Below are 21,563 nucleotides of genomic sequence, written 5' to 3' on the forward strand. Positions count from 1 at the left end.
GCGAGAAAAAAAGTTTTGTTCATGTGGCTGGCTTATAACTTCCTGGCCTAATGCCGTCTGTGTGCTGTTTGTGGAAAATTTTGTTTTAAAACTACCACTTATTTTTTCTAAAGCAAATTCGGTCTACCTGTTAAGTAAATGTGCTTCTGTAAGGTATTTGAAGCTCAATAATAATAGTGCAATTTTTTTGCCACATTTGCTTCCAAGAGTAGAGCCAAAATGTGTTATGTTTGCATTTTTTATTGCAATATTGCACTTTGTATGAATATCTGAGCAGTGAATACTTACTGCAGTGAATACTTACTCCACAGAAGGTATTTTTTGAGGAAAAAATATCTTCATACGTCTCAAGCTGGTGAAATATACGAGAAAATATCACAAATTTTACAAAATCGTGATTTTCGTCTGTATTGAGATGCAATTTGCTCCATGTTGTGATACAACGAAAACTCATCATTATACCTAAACTGTAAGAAAATAAAATTCTTTCTGTAATAAAAATCTTATCGCAAAAAGGACAGGGAAGAGTGCTGTCAACTGAACTTTATTGAAGGTACTACGAGCGTTTTTATACTAAGCACAAGACTCATCTCATCCCACAAGACTCAGCTCATCTGCAACAACACATGTGTGACCATGACAAAATAATTTTAACCGAGAAAAGAACTCTTTTTCGGAAAAGATAAGTGAAGGTGTACTGATGCATTGATCCTTGGCCTTCCTGATAAAGAGTTCTAAAATCTCCCATTTTTCTGCTTGCTTTTTTTTTCAAAAACCGTGTTTTATGAAACCAAGGACTACACTTACATTCTTTACGGTGTCTGGCCATGAGACTACTTTAGCCCTTCTTAACATTTAAAGCATGCTGTCTTGCTTGATCATTGAAGCATTGCCCAGTTTGTCCTATGTTTACTTTTCCCCGTGTTAGCGGTATCTCATACACATTAGATTGGCATTCAGTAAACCTCTTCTAGTGACGAATAGTGCAAGATTGTCTATTCCTTTTGCTGTGTGTACGTGCACTTTTGAAAGCTTGCAAGGGGTGGAAAACAACAATGTCATATCTGCTGGCTCTTTTCCTAAAATTGTGAGACAGCTTATGTACGTAGTACCGTGTGACATGCAAAGGTGATTGGTCATTCTCTTTTTCTTTTGGTCTTGTTTCCTTTAACTTTACTTTCTGCAGGAGGGTTTCGCAAACAGGTGTGATGATGCTGTTGGGGTATTGGCTGGTGCTATCAGCCCAGGAGTGCTAAGAATGTTCTGCCTTTTGATAGTGGGCATTCAAAATTAGTAGAAAGAGGAATTGATGCCACATGTATTCAGGCCACCCTTCAGAAGTCATGTTAGCAGAAGGGTGAGGTCAGGCTTAAAAACCAGATTAAAAGACGAAAAGATGCTCGGTATCCCAACAGAATCATCACACCCGTTTGCAAACCCCTCCTGCAGAAAGTAAAGTTAAAGAAGACAGGACCAACAAAAAACAATGACCAAAACCTTTGCATGTTATACCACGTCACGTGTCTCACAATTAAAAAAATAGCCAGGAGATATGATATTAGCGTGTTTTTCCACCCCTTGCAAGCTTTCAAAAGTGTGTGTACTAAACAGCAACAGGAATAGTCAATCTTGCCCCATTCGTCACGATAATATGTTTACTTAATGCCAATTTAACGTTTGTAGAAGTATTTTTTATCAGGTAAACTAATGATCAGTGCATTACTACACGTTCACTCATCCTTTCCAAAAGAGAGTATTCTTTTCACAATTAAGATTATTTTGTAGTGCTCACACGTGTCGTCGCGCATGAACACGGTTCTTGTACTCCGTATATAAGCGCTCGTAGCACATTCATTAAATTCAGTTGACAGTCGGTGCTCTTTTCTGTCCTTTCTGGCTCTTCCTAAAGTTGTCGCGCTGTAACTAGCACACAACCACGATGAGCCAACTCTCCCAAATTTAGCTCTTGTTACGTAACACGTAGACTGTGTTTCGTATGGAAAGAAGGAGCGGTGCTTTTAAAATAAAATTTTTCACATACAACACCTAGACGGCATTCCAGGAAGTTCAGAAGGCAGCCACGTGACCAAATATTTTTCCTCTCCTAAATATTCGAGAAGTTCACTATTTTCAATGCAGCAAGAGTTTTTCGAATGCATTTGAGATGGTTGCCAAAATGGCTAGGACATTTGGCATAAAGCGACCTAGCTGTGTCATTAGCCATAATTATGCATTACCTCTTTTGTTTTTTGTGTGTCCTGACTCAGTTTTGTGTTCGTTTTTAGCTTATTGTGTTTCTGATCATTGTATTGGTTTCTTAAGTATTCGCTAAAGTTATATGTGCGAAAACCCGTATATGTTTGCATGTACATCATTTCTCATAACCAATTGTTATACATCCAGGAATACAAAGCTTAAACCACTGTGATTGTATACATTTGAAAACACCATACATGTATATTTTTGTGTGCATCACTTCTTGGGAACGATTGTGTACATGAAGGTGTATATAGTGAAATCATGGTGCTTGTATATATTTGAAAGAATCATAAGTATATATTTGCCTGTATTTCATTCCTATTAACCGATTGTGTACACGAAGGAGTATTAAACTAGAAACCACTGGGATTGGGGATACTTGAAAGAATTATAGGGATATATTAGCGTGTATTTCATTTGTAGTCTCTATGTACTTGAAGCAGTATACTAAACTGAAACCAGTGTAATTGTATGTTGCGAAGAATTGTCAATAAAGTGAAACTGAAAAAATATAATGAACATTTGAGTTGTTGCATGTGTAGGGTACGTATACGTGAACATATATCTGGTGAAAAAGTTGTGTGGCAGAGGAAAAGTTTATGTTTTATTTGCCTAATAAATAAATGCAATATGCAAGGGCAGCAAGGCTTCATTTTCTGTAACGCGCATTATGCATATACTGTGAAGTGTATATAGATCCTGCACAAGTTCATACACGATTGTACGCGTTTATATTTTCGCCCACACGCAATGAATGGAGCTCGACAGGTGGCGCACCATCGATAATCAGGACCACTTTCTTAAAGTAGTGTTTAATCAGTGCATGATGATATCTATTAGTGCAGTCTAAAAGAATACTGCCACCCCTGCCATGGGTACTCAACACCCTTGTGCACCCTTCTCGCACCCTCCTCAGAGGGTGCTAAAAAAGTGATGGACATCGAAGGCACCCTTCCTTAAGGGTGTTTTTGTAACACCCTACAGTTTTTTTACATGTACACCCTATTCTAAGGGTGCATGGTAAAGCACCCTTTTTGGAAGGTGCTGAATTAACACCCTTAGGGTGTCGTCCACGGGACAAGCTCATTTACACCCTTCTGGGTGTAAAAAATTTTACAGTGTATAATGATTCAGAATGTTCTCAGAGGGTGGAGAAAAAAAGAAGGGAAAAAAAGGAAACACCCAAAGTAGCAGCGGTGTGCTGCCAATGGGTGGCCGCTACAGACACGAAAAATGCAAAGAGCTTGAAAGTTCGAAGCCAACAGACGGTCCCTGCGTTTGGCCATCACAAAGAGTTGCCGGCGATAACGACCTATGCTGTTCTCGAACATCTATGAATGGGACTCATAAGAAAGAGGTTACAAAAAGGCGCAAGAGAGAAGCAGGCGGCTACTTTTAAATGCCAAGATGTCAAAGGTAAGCGACACCAGATGTGTTCGGAAGAACACGTGTTAATTGGGGAAGGCCATTGGTTAAAATATGCTTTCACTATCCCCGTAGGCGTCCCGCTCAACGGAACTGCCTCAAGAATTTGGCGGCATGTAGGCAGAGAAATAGGCAAGTTCGGAATGCAAAGGGAATAAGCAATGACGAGGGAAACACAAAAGAAAAGAAAAATGAAAAAAAAGGTGGATTGGTGGTAGGGGACACGCTAGCGTTAACAGACGAGGAAAGGAAAAAAGAGACGCAGAGAAATTTGTGGCTTGGCAGTGACTTAATTGTGTACAGTAGGAGTGTTTTTTGAAGCGACAAAAGAAGAAAGAAAGTTGTGGTTGAAAGGTGCTGGAAAATAAAAACTTTGTAGTTGTGTGTATATATACACATGTATATCTATAATTAACATTTTAAAAATTTAGAGTGAATAATATTATTACAAGATGTAGGTTAGGAGTGATTTCATGTAATACCAGTTATGTCTATATGAAGGTTGAACGTTTCTAGTCCCTAAATACGGCCGCAATTATGCAATGGCTTTCAGCGATTCTAAATTACCACATGCAACATTGATTCCTAATGGGTGTAGGGACAAATTTGTGTATAAAGTATGATTTCATGTATTTCTTCTCTCGTGGTTACCGGAAATTATTTTGTAGATCGTAAAGCTTTGCTTCTTCAAAATTGTGGTCCTGTTGGTGGAAGTGACCGGCTACTACTTTCGGTAAATTGTGCTTTGTGTCTGCCCGGTGGCCGTTCAGTCTTACGTGAATTGGCGGCCCAGTTTCGCCTATATATTGTTTCGTACAGCTGGCATACCCAGAAAAGTATATTAGGTTGTTTAAAGGTGCAGGTGAAGCTCTATGTGACCTTGTGAATGTAGTCAGATGCTGTGCTTTTTATGTTGGTAGCCGACTGTATATATTTTCAGGGTGAGCACCTGGGCCGGTTACAGGGATCAGACGCCCTAGTCTAAGTTTGCGTGAACAATCATGTCTTTAAGTTAGCGTTGCAAATGCCACGTGCCACGCAATGCAAATTCCCGCAAAACTTAACGCAAACACTAGGACATTTGGTCCCTGTGGCCGGCCCAGATGCTCCACCTGTAAAAATATATAGCTGGCTAACAACTTAAAAAACACAGAATCTGACTACATTCACAAGGTCCCATCGATCTTCATCTGCACTTCGAACAACATAATATACTGTCTTAAGTGTGCCACCTGCCGACAATATATAGGCAAAACTGGGCAGCCAATTCACGTAAGACTGAACGGCCACTGTGTAGACACAAAACACAATTTACCAAAAGCAGTAGCCAGTCACTTCAACCAACCGGGCCACAATTTCAACCAAGCAAAGCTTTATGTTTTACAAATTTCTGCTTACCATGAGAGGGGAAATACATGGAATATATTTGATACACAAATGTAAGCACCTACACCGATCACGAATCAATGTAGCACGTCGCAATTCGGAATCGCTGAAAGCCATAGCATAATTACGACAGCATTTAGAAACGAGAAAGGTTCAACCTTCAAATAGACATAACCGGTATTACGTGGAATCGCTCCTAGACTACAATTTGTTTTATTGATGTTCTCTCAAAATTCTTTAAATTATAAATATAGATATACATGTGTCTGACACATGTATATAGATATAGATATACATGTGTCTGACATTGCATTGCTGAGTAACTCAGGGGACGAATTGCAACTCATGATTACGGTTGTTACATTAGGCCCTTTACTCTTTCTTATATATATTAATGATCTCCCAGACAGCATTAACTCCGCTATAGGGTTATTTGCAGATGATTGTGTAATTTACCGCGAAATAAACAATGAATATGATAACCAATTTCTACAGTCAGACCTTGACACTGTCTCAACCTGGTGCAATAAATGGCTTATGACTCTCAACTCTAACAAATCTAAATGCATGTCAATAACGCGGCGATCTATTTCTCCCCCCTGTACCTACAGAATTAACGCCGTTCCCCTCCAGCATGTCTCTTCATATAAGTACCTCGGCGTTTACATTACCAACAATCTATCTTGGCACACGCATGTTACCTACATCTGTAATAACGCTAACCGAACGCTAGGATACTTACGCCGCAACTTTTCTCGCGCTCCGCTGTCCCTCAAAATTCTATTATACCGATCACTAATTCGCCCAAAGCTTGAGTACGCGTCCGCTATATGGGATCCCGTGCAGCAAAATTTAATTAACGCGTTATAATCTGTTCAGAACCGCTCAGTTCGGTTCATTTGTTCTAATTATTCCCGTACTGCTAGCATATCAGAAATGAAACTAACCTTGACCTACCCAATTTAACTGTCCGGAGGAAACTGGCGCGACTGCATTTTTTTCATAAGATATTTTTTCACAATCCATCAATGAAGCGAGACCTCATTGCACAACCGTCATACCACTCATCGCGCATTGATCATCAGCATAAGGTTGCCATTCCGTTTTGCCGCACCAAATTCTTTTCAGCAGCCTTCTTACCGAAAACAGCCGCCGATTGGAACCACCTTCCCTCTTCCGTTGTATCAATAACAGACCCTTTGTTATTCAAGACTGCAATTTCTCAGCAATGCTTGTAACTATACGCAGTTTCCATTATCTATCTTTGTCTTGTATGTGCTTGAATTCTTATACATTTTTAGTTGACTTATGTTGCCTTCCTGATTTGCGCATCTGATACTTGTTTCTTTATTTTGTCTTTTTTTCTTGTGTGTTATATATGTTGTACCCACCCCCTCTGTAATGCCCTACGGGCCCTGAGGGTATTCTAATAAATAAATAAATACGGAGTTAGACAAGGAGAGCAGAAAGGTGGGTCTTAAAATTAATCTGCAGAAAACGAAAGTAATGTACAACAACCTCGGAAAGAAGCAGCGCTTCGAGATATGTAATAGTGTACTTGAAGTTGTAAAAGACTATGTCTACTTAGGGCAGGTAATAACCGCAGAGCCTAACCACAAGATTGAAGTAACTAGAAGAATAAGAATGGGGTGGAGCACATTCGGCAAGCACTCTCAAATTATGACAGGTAGATTGCCACTATCCCTCAAGAGGAAGTTATATAACAGCTGTATCTTGCCGGTACTTAGCTATGGAGCAGAAACCTGGAGACTTACAAAGAGGGTTCAGCTTAAATTGAGGCTGACGCAGCGAGCAATGGAAAGAAAAATGGTAGGTGTAACCTTAAGAGACAAGAAGAGAGCAGAGTGGATTAGGGGACAAACGGGGATTAAAGATATCATAGCTGAAATAAAGAAGAGGAAATGGACATGGGCCGGGCATGTAACGCGTAGACAGGATAACCGCTGGTCATTAAGGGTAACTAACTGGATTCCCAGAGAAGGGAAGCGGGTTAGGGGGAGAAAGAAGGTTAGGGGCGCAGACGAGATTAAGAAGTTTGCGGGTATAAATTGGCAGCAGCAAGCACAGGACCGGGTTAACTGGCGGAACATGGGAGAGGCCTTTGTCCTGCAGTGGACGTAGTCAGGCTGATGATGATGATGATGATATACACACAACTACGAAGTTTTTATTTTCCAGAACCTTTCAACCACAACTTTCTTTCTTCTTTTGTCTCTTCAAAAAACACTCCTACTGTACACAATTAAGTCACTGCCAAGCCACAAACTTCTCTGCGTCTCTTTTTTTCCTTTCCTTGTCTGTTAACCCTAGCGTGTCACCTACCACCAATCCACCTTTTTTTCTTTTTTTCTTTTCTTTTGTGTTTCTCTCGTTGTTGCTTATTCCCTTTGCATTCCGAAATTGCTTATTTCTCTGCCTACATGCCGCCAAATTCTTGAGGCAGTTCCGTTGAGCGGGACGCCTACGGGGATAGTGAAAGCATATTTTAACCAATGACCTTCCCCAATAAACACGTGGTCTTCCGAACACATCTGGTGTCGCTTACCTTTGACATCTTGGCATTTAAAAGTAGCCGCCTGCTTCTCTCTTGCGCCTTTTTGTAACCTCTTTCTTATGAGTCTTATTCATAGATGTTCGAGAACAGCATAGGCCTTTATCGTCGGCAGCCCTTTGTGATGGCCAAACGCGGGGACCGTATGCTGGCTTCGAACTTTCAAGCTCTTCGCTTTTTTGTGTCTGTAGCGGCAGCACACCGCTCCTACTTTGCGTGTTTTCTCTTTTTTGCTTCCCTTTTTTTTCTCTATCCTCCGAGAACATTGTGAATTGCTACCAGACAACTTGAAGTGAAGTGAGGACTACACTTGTTTGCTTTCTAATTTTTTTTTCTTTTCCGACGGCAATTGCCAACAAGGACACGCACCACCACCAGTAGATGACGTCTCTACTAACCCTCTTAAAGCTAGCATGCAACGGATGAGAAGGAAAGGCACTTTTGACGAACATAAGTCCTCCTATCAAAACGTCAGCCAGCCTATCTGAGGAACTTCCACTGTTCACCCAGACTATCCCACTCTTCACAACAGTTTTTTGATCCTAAGACAGTTTTCAAGGCACTCGAAACACTATGGGCTGTTTATATAAGCTCTGCACACACAATTTAGCCATCTGATGTACAATATGCAAAGTATAACAGAGTGACTTGTTGGGCTTTACACTTTTACAGAGTATAAAAAAAAATTCGTAACTTCATATCTAACTCAGAATACATCCAACAATTATTACCTCTTGCAAAAAATTAGGAATGTAATAAACACCATCACACACTTCGCAGAGCTGCTCAGAAATGCATCTTGACAAAATACTTAAATATTGCAGTAAATTATGAATGCCAAAACACAACACCAGTGCACTAGTAGAGATGCCTGGTTGGCACCAAACTGCTGTACTTAAGATGCATCATGGTAGCAAGACCACAGCCCACAACTAATATACGCTTCAAGTAACCCTTGACTGCTAAACTGAAGGCCGCAAAATCAACCATGGCTGTGGTGGCTGCAATTTCGATTAAGGAGAAAATGCTTGACACCTGTCTGCTTAGACGTGGATGCATTGAAAGAACCCCAGGTGGTCAAAATATCTGAAACCCTCCACTCCAGTGTCCCTGATAATTATATCGTGGTTTTAACACGTTAACCTCAGTAAATATTACTCTCATTACACTTGACATGAAATAAAGCAAGCAGATATTACTATGTAGTTGAAAAAATTCACCATTAAACCCCCCCCCCCCCCCCCGATCCAGGGACTCACGTTACAATATTCTAGTATGCCTTCTATCAGTTATCATTAACAATGTTAAACATGAGTATGTTTCAGTGTAAAATATCCGAAATGCTTTGCTATTGGCAAAGTTAGGTATGATGAAGTATGATAGTAGGAAAACACTTGATTGAACTAATGAACTTCCCAAAGGCACTGAAATAACAAGGTAACAAAAATATAATAGAATATTCAGTGAAGGTTACACTGAAGAGAAAATCATTATTGTGCTACTTTTTATCACAACACAAAAAGTGTTTTTATGTGGCCAATTGCGCATAAGGCGTCAATTAACATGACATGCGAGTCTGGCGAGCAACTCACTCAGTAGATCTTGAAAAAACAAAATATCCACTAAAGAGCTCAGTAAGTAGCACTGACACATTCATAAAGCGCTGCCAAGTTACATTGAATTTTAGCCTTAAGAACAGAAAAACACCTTGGCAGATTGTGTCCAGGGGGACACAAAGTAATAAAATAATGCTGTCATCTGCCCAATAAACCAAAAATATTGAAATTTTAGTAACACAAATAAGCAGGTATGTTTGCATTAAAAAGTTGAAGGCAGTCGTGTTTCTACACAGTCCCACTTGGAAAACTTTTTTGATTATGTTTATGCTCCTAGATATTCCGTTTGAAAGTAATTTTGCTTTTCATGATTACGCATGCAAGGCAGTGAGGTTCAGCAAAGTATCGCTCCATAGCGGAACGAGCAGTCGTTTCTTGCTATCGCCAGCGAATAGCAAGAGTAACCATTTTAATGTTTGCCCATGCCATCCACCCACGGTCAGATTAAATGCATGAAATCAGAGAGTCTGTGCTAGTGCTCACTGTCCTGCACACATAATAATGTAAGCCGCAACTAAATTTCCAACAGGATATCTGAGCACAGGCATGCTAGAATTCTTACAAATGATATTATGTAGAAACGTGACTGGCTCAATTTTTAACACATACATGATCTCCTGCTGCAGTCACTGTTAGGTTGATTAATAAAACTTAATGGCATCACTGACAGTGATAATTATTGTCTCACATTGCATCCTCCTGGATACCTAGCTATCAGCAGAGGTGGCTTTTACATACATAACTTACAGCGCTGACTTCTCTTTTAAGGAAAAACAAAAGGGTTAACTTTGAACACCCTAAACCTTTGTGCTCCTTTAATACAGCTACCAGGTGGCTCTCTGCAGCTCGCTTTTCAGAAGAAACAGAAGCCATGCGCTGCTGATGTGCACCAGCAGTCAAATTTTCCACGAGCCAGCCTTGACGATGGGCTAGTTCAGACGTCTCCCCCACTCTCTTCCTACGACGAGCATGTATAGGCTGCGAGAGAAACAAAAAAACAATTTACTGATGTGTCTGTTGGCGAAGCAGAATTTGAAACTCTATTTAGAATGAATTGGAACGTTGTGTTTTAAAAGAGTAGGATGTACGAAAACCAGACATGTTGCAACAAAAACATCCACAATGTTTTTGGCGAACATAGCTGCAACCTTACGAAAAAATATGCATTTTCCACATAACAGATGTGTAACAAAATATAATTGAATAGCGCTCTGGCATAGTGCATATACATGCCAATTCATTAATATGGCAGCGCGTACATGACGGTATGCGCTTTGATCAAGTATCCATTGGAGGTAACACAAAATTAAATTACGCAATTTAGTTTGAACACAACTAATGTAACTTTCTTCTGGCTGCCTACATTAGGACGATTATGCCGATAACATAGAAAATTGGTTTCACTAAGTTACTATTGTCAACTGTTAAATTATGGCTGTTAATTCAATGATTCCAGGTGGCTAAAAAGGCAGTGCCCCTCACTCATCCCTAACATACCCCTCATTACAGGCTGTCTAATAAATAATGGGAAAGAATGTGAAAATGCTAATACAATGCACCCATCTTGAGCTAAATACCATCCCAATAAAGCATGCAAGCTTCTGCAACAATCTCAGTAACAAGAATACTGGAAGGCATTGGTCACGATTTAGCAATACACAATAAACATTTGGTGAGACTGATTTCTGAAGTTGTGCAATTGCATCGATGCCAACAGGTTAAAAACATGAAGTCTATATTCATAATTGTCAGATGAACATACTGTCCAATTTTCAATTTTCACAGTAACATGTGCATGCCTTATGTATGCATTCTATGATGTATAACAGTATTGCATGTTATGAAAGTTAAATCATTCATTCGTTTCTCCAAACAATACAGATCCCTTCTATAACTGTAGCGCATGCTTATAGAATTTACTTCAGCTTGTCATCTGATGTGAAGACAATTAAAACAACATGCTGACCCCAAATGAAAGCATGACGTTTTGGCCCCCACACAGGAGCCCTATTCACAAATGACAAAGACTGTGCTTTTATTTGTGGGCAGTGTGTAGTTTTTTAATGTTTTCATGTGAGTTTCTGAGCAGACGGGCAAAAGCTTTTAATCCGTTATTAAATGGCGATGGAGGTGGTGGTCTAAACTGTCCTTACTGTTCGTACAAGTAAAAGTGCTTAGCAAAGTTTGAGCACAAAGTTTGGGAGAGGCACATACAATATTTAATAAACCGCCACAAAGTAATGAATTCTAAGCATAGCGAAAACAAGCTGGATAAAATAAATATGCTCTACCGCGTGAACTACTGATCAAATTAGGGCTCGCACAGTTAAGCTACAGTTATTCGGCCCCAATAAGCCATGAAAATTTTGTTCGGAAATACAGTTCAAGTTTAACGAACGGCTCAAAATTCATGGGTCCCGAACGCATCAGGCAACCTATGTTGCGGGTATATAACGTAAGCTCAGATTTGACTAAACGGGATACATAAACACCTAAGCGTACATACGTGCAAGCTTTGCGAGCCGTATCTAAGACGAGGCAGCATGCAGCACACGAACTCGAGTAACACGGTAGTTCGAAGATGCGTGCCGGCATGGATGCATACACCAGCATATGTTCGGCTACCCGCAGAAATTTCTGATAGCAGTTTAAAAAAAGGACGCACAACATATGAAACTGTTTTCAAACTGTTTTGGACGAACAACATATGAACACGTTGACTCCTGTAGCACACAATATGAACAGGCATGCAAAAAAAAATCCTCAAGTTAAGGGATCCAAACATATGCGCCTTAGGCGTAATCAACGCTTACAGCTAACAAACGCCGTCTTCGCCCAACAATTATTAAACCAAAATAGTGGTCCATCGCGAGCAGGGCCCCATGACATCGCTACTGGCGACAGAGGCGGGCGCCGTCACAACTCGCACAAACCCCCCGCCGAATTCCCACTGCGGACGCACGCGCCATGTGCTTCACACACCGAAGCATGCTTGAATCGAAAAAAAAAAGCTCGCCCACGCTTGACTTCCCACAAAAACGCCTTCATCCTGATAAAACGACACACACAAACAGGTTCGCTACGTTAAAAAACTCACTTATCGCCTACATGTAACGGAAAAACGTAGCATGGCGTCGTTATCACGCTCTCGGTGTTGACAAAGCGCAGACAGCAGGAATGTGGTACGTATGTACCTGGCGAGTGTTCCAAAATGCGACGCCACACGTCCTCGCTTGAGTAGAGTTCATCTTCGTAATAGGCAGCACCGGCAGAACAAAAAACACGAACGCAGCGCGCAAGCACACCCCAAAAACGAGAAAAATCGATGCAGAACCGACCAGCTGCGAGGCGACCGACCAGCGACGGCAGCGAGCAAACACGCCCGAACAAGTATCGTGGTTACAGCTCCGCAGACGTACAATGGTGCACTAAAATGCTTTGGTGATGCATTTAAGTATAAAAAGTAAACGAAAATATATATACCATAATAACTAAGAGAAAAAAGAATTTTATCTCCACGAACAAACAAAATTAACGTATAAATTTAGCGCGCGAAGTTTGAAACACTTGCAGGTACAATGCATTTTTAACAATTGAACAACAGTGGTAATAATCACCTAAAACACTCATGTTCTGGAATTCGGAATATACTATTGTTGACGCACACATTTACACACAAACTTTTATTGCAATGATTGATGGTGCCTATGCATAGGCGTGCCCACCACGGGGGTAGGGGGGCGGGGGCGGCCCTTGGTCACTTAGGGGGCAATGTAAATCCCTATAGGTACATGATGGAGAAATAGAGATGGGCACTGTAACTCGACGGGGGTTGGGGGTTGCAGTTCCCCCTGCTGATCACCTCATACACCGCCCCCTCAAAGGGATGTCAAACTGAAGAGATAGCAAATACAAATTTTACGGCGTGGGTCGCAGTGTCCCACAATATATATATATATATATATATATATATATATATATATATATATATATATATATATATATATATATATATATATATATATATATATATATATATATATATAAATATAAATATATATATATATATATATTATATATATGTGTGTGTGTGCGGGGGCGAGAGGCGTGTCGCTCCCTCCTCTCGTTGGCGCTGCGTGCACTGACCATGCCATTCTCTGACCTTTACTTCTTGAGCTAAAGAATCACTTCCCGTGCTCCGCATGGTTGCAGAAGGTATACTGTGGATTTTTTTCTTTTTTGACCAAGCACGTGTCGTCTTCGATAATCTTGTGAAAACGACTTGCACTCGAACGGCTTTTGACCGAGCAAGGGTTTTAGTAATAAATTCAAGCTTCTTTTCTCAATTGCTTCTGCATATTAATATGTGCTGTCCGTAGATCGCGACAGCCCATTCTTTCATTTACATATATTGTGGACGATATAAAGTGGCAAAGCATGTCGAATCCTACAGTGAGAGAAGAATATAGTCTCTTTTACAGTTTCTCAATTTTTCTTAGAGTGTTCTGTAAAAATTTGACAATGCCTCAATCATTTCCTTGATTTTTTTCATTTCTACGACAATGTTATCTTATATAGGAAAGGCATTCCTTGCGCTATGCGTGGTATTTTATTTGCAATCATGGATATTGCTTGCAATGGATGCAGTCGTATGCATGGCTTGCAAGCATGGATATTGCTTGCAATGGATACAGTACGGATGCAGTCGCAGGATCGAATCCCAGCAGTTCACGGCGGCCACATTTTTGGTGGACGAGAAATAGTGCGAAACCTGTGTAGTTAGACTTAGGTGCACCTTGAGTATAACCCCAGGTGGTTTAAATTTTCGGAGACCTTTGTTACGGCGTCTCTAATGATTATATGACAACTTTGGGATGTTAAACGAAACAATTTTTATTGCAACAATTATAGGTGTACACCCTTCTGTTCTTCAACACCCTCACAAACGGCATAATAACACCCTTATGTCCATTACACCCTTCTCTGAGGGTGTACCCACAAAACAAAGGGTGTTACATTCATTCAAAAAAGGTGTAAATTCGTAAAACACACTTTTCACACCCACAGGGTGTAAAATGTTACTGTGTAATGATGCAGACATAATTGAACACCTAGAAACATGTCTTACAAGTTTTGATGATGTAAATGTTAGCGTGCTTTGGACACTATTCAAACAATTGTGTCCTTTTTGTTTAGATAATTTTGTACCATTCAAGTGCAAAAAAGTTAACAAACAAACACCATGGATAAATCGCAACATCATTCATCTGAAGCGCAAAGTTAAGCGACCAAAAAAAGGCGGGCAACGGCTGATTTGATACATGATGCGCACTACGGTCTCGCTCAAACTGTCCGCAGCTCTAGGGAGTATTACTTTAAAACCTCATTACCTAACTTTATTGCAAATGACCCCAGTAAATCTCGAAGTTTTATCAGTGAAAAGAAAGGACCTGTATCCCAAATATCAATTGATGGAACCAACGTCATCGATCAGAGAGACATTGCCGGGCATTTTAATCAATATTTCCAGAGTGTGTTCAACACTTCTGATTTAAACTGTATATCTAATGCTACAGTCTTTCCTTATGCTGAAGCACTGTTTATTTTTTATCCAGACATAGTGTTTATAGTGCTAAATATAAAAACTAAGGCACCCTGTGGTCCTGATAATATACCAAACGTATTTCTACGACGATATGCTTTATCTATAGCAAAGTTTTTGGTTACGATTTTTCGCTGTTCTTTGTTATATTCCCTGCGGCCCAGTGACTGGAAGACAGCCCGCGTTGTACTTATCTTTAAAAAGGGGGACCGCTTAGCATTAGGAAATTACGGTCCAATCTCACTAACTTCACATTGTTGTAAAATTATTGAACACATCAGAGCTACTAGTATAAACAAGTGTATTGAAGAACGCTCTATATTAACCATGTATCAACATGGTTTTCGGGAAGGATTATCCACCATAACTCAACTCGTCACACTGTTTCACTCTCTTTCATTGAACATCGATAGACACGGTATAACAGATATGCTCTTCCTAGATTTCTGCAAAGCCTTCGATAAAGTTCCCTATAGTAAACTCATTTCCAAACTTAGAATAGGTATACCCGAAATATTCGTTTGTTGGATTTCTGCGTATTTAAATAATCGCGAACAGTACGTTGACGTAGGGGGCCAATATTCGGACTGTATTCCGGTCACATGGGGCGTACCACAGGGCAGTGTTTTAGGCCCTTGGCTTTTTCTATTGTATATCAATAATATTGTTAATGTTGTTCACCCTAGTTTGGAAATAAGATTGTTTGCAGATGATCGTGTTTTGTTCAAAGAAATACGTTCCACTGACAATTTCAACGATCTGAGCACTAGTCTTTGCAATATATATGAATGGTGCAACAAATGAGGAACGTGTCTAGACGCGAACAAATGTATGTGCCTTCCAGTGACTCGCCAAAAGAATCCACAATCGTATACATACATATTAGGGTCTTCACTACTGCAACAAGTAAACTCCTACAAATACCTTGGTGTGACACTCCCTTCCAACTTATCTTGGAATCTCCATATTGATAATGTTGATTCATCTGCCTTTCGTCAACTACGCCTACTTAAACATAAATTTCAAAGTGCTCCCACGAATGTTAAACTACTTTGTTACACAGCCCTTGTGCGGCCAAAGCTAGAGTACGTGAGCATAGTATGGGATCCTTATACAAAACGTAATATATACACTCTTGAGCGTATTCAAAGAAAAGCTGTTAGATTTATATTCAACAAGTACTCCAAGTTAGACTCACGCTCAGATTTAATGCTAGCCAACAACATTCCCTTACTGCAGGTGCGAAGACAAAAAGCTAGATTAGAATTCCTGGATCAACGTTTGAACAAAAAAATAGCTCTAGACCCAACCCCGTATTTGATACCCCTTAGTAGCCGGCCCACCCGACACCACCAACCAAAGGCCTTGATCCCATATTTTGCTCGCACAGACCTACTGAAGTATTCATACTTTTCAAGAACCATATGTCAATGGAACTGTCTTACTAATACATGGTGATGAATGAACTAACCTACCAAACAACTTTCTTTGCCCTTTATTGTTTCGTTTCACAATTATTTTATTTCTAAGTGTATTACCACCCTGCTTGAACCTCGAGTCTGCAGTATTGAATATATAAATAAAAATTAACTACAGAACAGGCATGGTACAGTGCAATGATGCAGTTGTTATAACACAGGATACTGTAACCAGTATGTAGGAGAGCACTGATTCCCCTCTCCAAAAACGTAAGGCTTTAGAGAACAACGACGATGGTACCAGCAAGAACAAGAAAACCAAGACTGCTAACATGTTGCACGAAGGTCAAGAGGAATCTGAAGAATGCGCATATTTACGAATAAGCAAAGTGTAAGAAGCTGTAAAAGTTGAAATTGAGGCGATAAACAACATTAGGGAAACTATGGGAGCGCAATGCAAAGAGTGGGGAACGGCAATTACGCAGAAAATACCAGAGTTTTGCAACACCAGCAGGTTCACCAACAGCAACTAGATAGCTTATCTACTAGGGTAACAGAACTTGAAAAATCCTCATCTGCTACATATCTACAAGCCAGTGGAGTAGCACCTTTTAAACCAATCATCAAACCTCCGCTACTAAAGCCGGGTATTTTAAACCCTGCGCCTCCTGATAAATAATTGCCGCCCTGGACAGACGCAACAAATACGTATTATGGCAATAGAATTGTAGAAGTTACGGAAACAAGAAAGCCATTCTACACCAGTACCTTAAAGATAAAGAAAAACCAGATATCATCACCTTACTGAAGACGCATGGCCTCGCTAAGTTGTCTGGCTACCGCTCAATCGGCAGTGCGAGGGGGAGACTAAAGCCCTTACAACTTTAGGGTGTAGGAATCACACGGCAGTGCAACACAGCACACAGGTTACCGATATAGAAAATATACTAACTGAAATCAAACCCACAAAAAAAACAGGGGACAGTGTGTTCATCCTAAACATGTACAGTGACCCGAAATTCACACAGCACAGATTTTCAACTCTCTTCAAGCGCACGCTTACCATAGCGGGTGACCAAGTTGTAATAATTTGAGGGGACTTTTATGCCCCTCATTGTACATGGGGTTATAAACACGTCCACCCAATGGGTAAGAATCTCTGGCTGTATTCGCATCAGGAAGGCTTAACACTCATAACTGACCCCACAGTACACATTAGGCAAGGAAATAGTATCTGTGGTGATACCACGCCCGACCTTACTTTTATAAAGAACAGGCAATCTGCGTGGTGGCTGAATACACAGCAAGACTTGGGAAGCGATCATTCTATCATTGAAATGCAGCTTATTGGGGGGGCCCACCAAACCCATGGGCAAACAGCTCAGGCTACTTGACTTGGTTAAATTCAGAAATAGACAAGAGGGCTTCACAGAAAGCATTACAAACAATGAACAGTGGACAGCTAATCGAAAGAAGGATATTTCGGAGGCAACAAAAATAGTCCCATTGGAAGCTAAGCTTGAAATTCTGGACAGTAGGCTATTGCATAAGTGGGAAGCCAAACAAGGGCTGGCTGCAAAAACGCTTGAAAATGCAGAATTATAACAGAACATTAAGAAAAAAGATAGCCACGCTTAACAAGAGAATCGAACAACACGCACAAGATCTTTATTGCCAACAATGGGAAGAAACTTCTACCGCCATGGACAGCCAACTGAGCCTATAGGCAAAACGTGGAATCTACTTCGACACCTCAGAAACCCAGAAGACACAAAAATCGTACCCCCCCCCCCCCCCCAAAAAATATGAACAAAATTCTGCGTGCCTATAAAGGCACAGAAAAAGAGAAAAAGACTTTCTCAAAGAGGTCGCGCCTAAATACATATTCGAAACACCACCATGTACTCACGCACATTACAAAGAAACGCCGAATCCTGACCTTGATGAAGAATTCATCGAAGCCGATATACGAGCAGTCCTACACAAACTAAATACTACGTCTGCACCGGGCCCTGACGCCATTCCGAACAAAACACTGCGAAACCTAGACGATACGTCCATGGCAAAAAAAAACAGACTTTATTGATGAATGCTGGAGACAAGGCCACACACCGCAGCAATGGAAAACGGCGCACGTCATGCTTATACCCAAGCCAGGCAAACGCTTACAGCTTGAAAACTTAAGACCTATTTCACTAACTTCCTGCCTGGGTAAGGTAATGGAACACGCCTTACTGACCCGATTGACTAAATACCTAGAGGACAACGACGTACTCTCATGTACAATGATACGATTTCGGAAAAATCTGTGTACACAAGACGCCATGCTACAATTAAAACACTAGATCATAGATGACCCTAGCAGATACTCGAGCCATCCTCGGGCTTAATTTAAAAAAGGCATTTGATAATGTCACCCACGAAGGCATCCTGAATCATGTCAGTAACAATGGTTTAGGTGAGCGGACATATAATTACATCAGGAACTTCCTAACATATAGACAAGCCAAAATCGTTGTAGGAGGCATCACATACAAGGAATTATCTATGGGTAGTGCAGGTACACTCCAAGCATCAGTGATATCACCTATGTTAATTACCTTAGTCCTAACTGATCTCCCAAGTAGATTAGAAAAGATGGAAGGTTTGCACCATACAATATATACAGATCATATTACTCTGTGGGTAAGCAACGGCATCGATGAATCATTGGAACAACGTTTACAGGAAGCGATCAGCACGGTAGAACAATACCTAAAAGGAACTGGTCTCACGTGCTCAGCCAAAAAAACTGAGCTGATTCTGATTCTGATTCTGATTCTGATTATTTCAGCATTCATTTACAACAATTGCTAGGACAGGAGCAAAAAGCCGCTATCATAGCGGCTTGACGAAGGCCCCTGCTCCTACAGAATTTGGCAAGAAACAACAAACGTACTCAAAAACGCAAATGCATCAATATACAGATTATCTTTCGAGAAAAAATAATCAAACTAATAAAACACTGAAATGTGTGTTGCATATTGACAGCACAACAAAAAGTTTCTTTTTTTCCTTGCGCAGAAGACCCTTTTTCCTTTTATTCCTTTTTTCCTTCTTTTTTTCTTTATTTAGTGAACAGTTCACAACGTGTACAGACATAATCGTAGAAATAATGCATCATGGGGAAACCACACATATATTCATGTACATAAGAGCATGTAGGAAGGCTTTCACACACACCACAAAAATAAGATATACCATACCTGAGAAACAAGAAAGAAAAAGCAAGCACACATGCGGCATATAATTACTCACATAAAGCCGTTGGCTAAGAAAATACTGCTTTAACATTCGACATGAAATAGTATTTAAAATAAGGTTTTCCTCCTCAATATTGTTAAGCGGTAAAGATATACGGTACGGGAGCCGGTCTTTTCCATGATTGGTTCGCGAAAAGGGGACAGCCCAAGTTTCACGTTTTCTGATGTCAAAATTGAGTAGACGTGGTTTGTTTAACTTTCAAAGATGAATAAGTGCACCATGGCTTCGTTTCACGCTTTCTTCATACTTTACGGCAAGGTTAAACTCATAATGGTAACGAAATGGGAGAACAATATACTGACCAAATATTGGACTTGTATGGCTGTCATAAGGAACACACGCAACATGCCGTAATGCTTTTTTGTAGCGTAAATATTGTTCTGCAATTCTTCTTTGACGTAGTTACCCATACTAAATTACAATAATTATCATGAGAGGTAATTATTGTAATATACAACAGTAGCCAAATTTTTCATTGAAGAACATCCCGAAGCCTACACAGTGCCCCTCATGCTTTCGCCATACGTGTTGCAACAAGTTCGACGTGTTTGTCCCACAATAAGTGCTGATCAAAGATTAATATAGACCAACATTAAAAGGCCGACCTCCCAAGCACCACAACACACATACCTTACAGACATACAACCTAAAACACGAGATAGACACACCATACCCATTGTCGACAAGATAAGGGCACTGGGGTTAATAATAGAACCCCATATCACCAACGGGGAAATGGTACGCAATATTGAAGTGAAGGTTTCTCAAACGATGCACCTAATGAAAAGAATTACGAATAAGCATAGCTGCATGAAAGAGGCAAATGTCATAAGTCTCATCCACGCGTTTGTCATCAGCCACATTACGTATGTTTCTGCCTACCATAGATGATTCGCAGCAAAAAAAATGAAATAAACAGCTTCATAAGAAAAATCTACAAACAAGCGCTGGATCTCATGCAAAGCACAAGTACAGAGAGGCTGTTAGAGCTTGGTTTACGTAATACGCTTGAGGAACTGATAGAGGCGCAACGTATTGCACAGTACGAGCGCCACTCTAAAACCAAGACTGGCAGATACATCCTGAAAAAATTAGGCATCACATACCACACAATTTGGCACCAATTTGGCACCAAGTGCGACATTCCTCGCGACGGGCGGGCTAAGCTCACAGTGCCTCCGTTACCTAAAAACATGCATCCCGTTAACAACGCAGGTAGAAGGCTGAGCAGAGCCAAGACGATGACAAAGAACTGCGGAAACAACAAAGAAGCGGTATTCGTAGATTTCGCCCGTTACAAACACAAAGGCTCCTTCGTCACGGCTGTAGTTAACCACAAGAAACAATGCAGCACCTGTCTGACAATCAACACGAGACGCGTTGAAACGGTGGAAGAGATAGCTACATCTTTGGCCATATCACAAACTAACGCGTTTTATATAATCATCAATTCACAAGCAGCTGCACGCCACTTTGCAAAAGGCAGAATCTCCCCTGAAGCACTGCGTATTCTTAGAACAGGCAAAACTAATCAAGACGACAGATGCATTTGAATTCTCTGGTTCCCAGCTCACATACCCGACACCACGGGAGATATCAACCCTAACGAGGTGGCACACAACGTAGCTTGAGGACTCGCTTTCCGGGTTACGACTAATGTTGATCCCTCGTCAGAATTTCCAAATGTGTAGGAGGTGGAGGGCCGAATGACAACGTTCAAGGAAATTACGAAACATTATAAATTACAGAGGCGTGTTGTTTACCCCCCTCCTCATCATAAACTCAATAGGGCACACTCTGTGCAATGGCGACAATTACAAAGCAGATACTATAGGAATACAGCGCTACTACATGCTATGAATCCAGAGATCTACGCGACCGCTCCATGCAAAGATTGTCAGGCACGAGCTTCCTTAGAACATATACTATGGGAATGCCAGGGATTCAAACACAGTAGTGGGAACGCGGCTTCCACCGACAGC

The 21,563-nt window shown here is 40.7% G+C and overlaps 1 long non-coding RNA gene across 1 annotated transcript; it reads right to left on the reverse strand.

The window, feature by feature from the left end:
• Positions 1-7,952: 7,952 nt before the first annotated feature.
• LOC119181265 (uncharacterized) lies at positions 7,953-12,662 on the reverse strand. The gene is made up of 2 exons (XR_005111176.2): positions 12,453-12,662; positions 7,953-10,236 (listed from the first exon to the last, which is right to left on the reverse strand). It is a non-coding gene; the product is annotated as an uncharacterized LOC119181265 (long non-coding RNA).
• Between the last annotated feature and the right edge of the window lie 8,901 nt (positions 12,663-21,563).

This window comes from Rhipicephalus microplus, unplaced genomic scaffold, assembly GCF_043290135.1.
Source record: "Rhipicephalus microplus isolate Deutch F79 unplaced genomic scaffold, USDA_Rmic scaffold_14, whole genome shotgun sequence".
Lineage (NCBI taxonomy): Eukaryota > Metazoa > Arthropoda > Arachnida > Ixodida > Ixodidae > Rhipicephalus > Rhipicephalus microplus.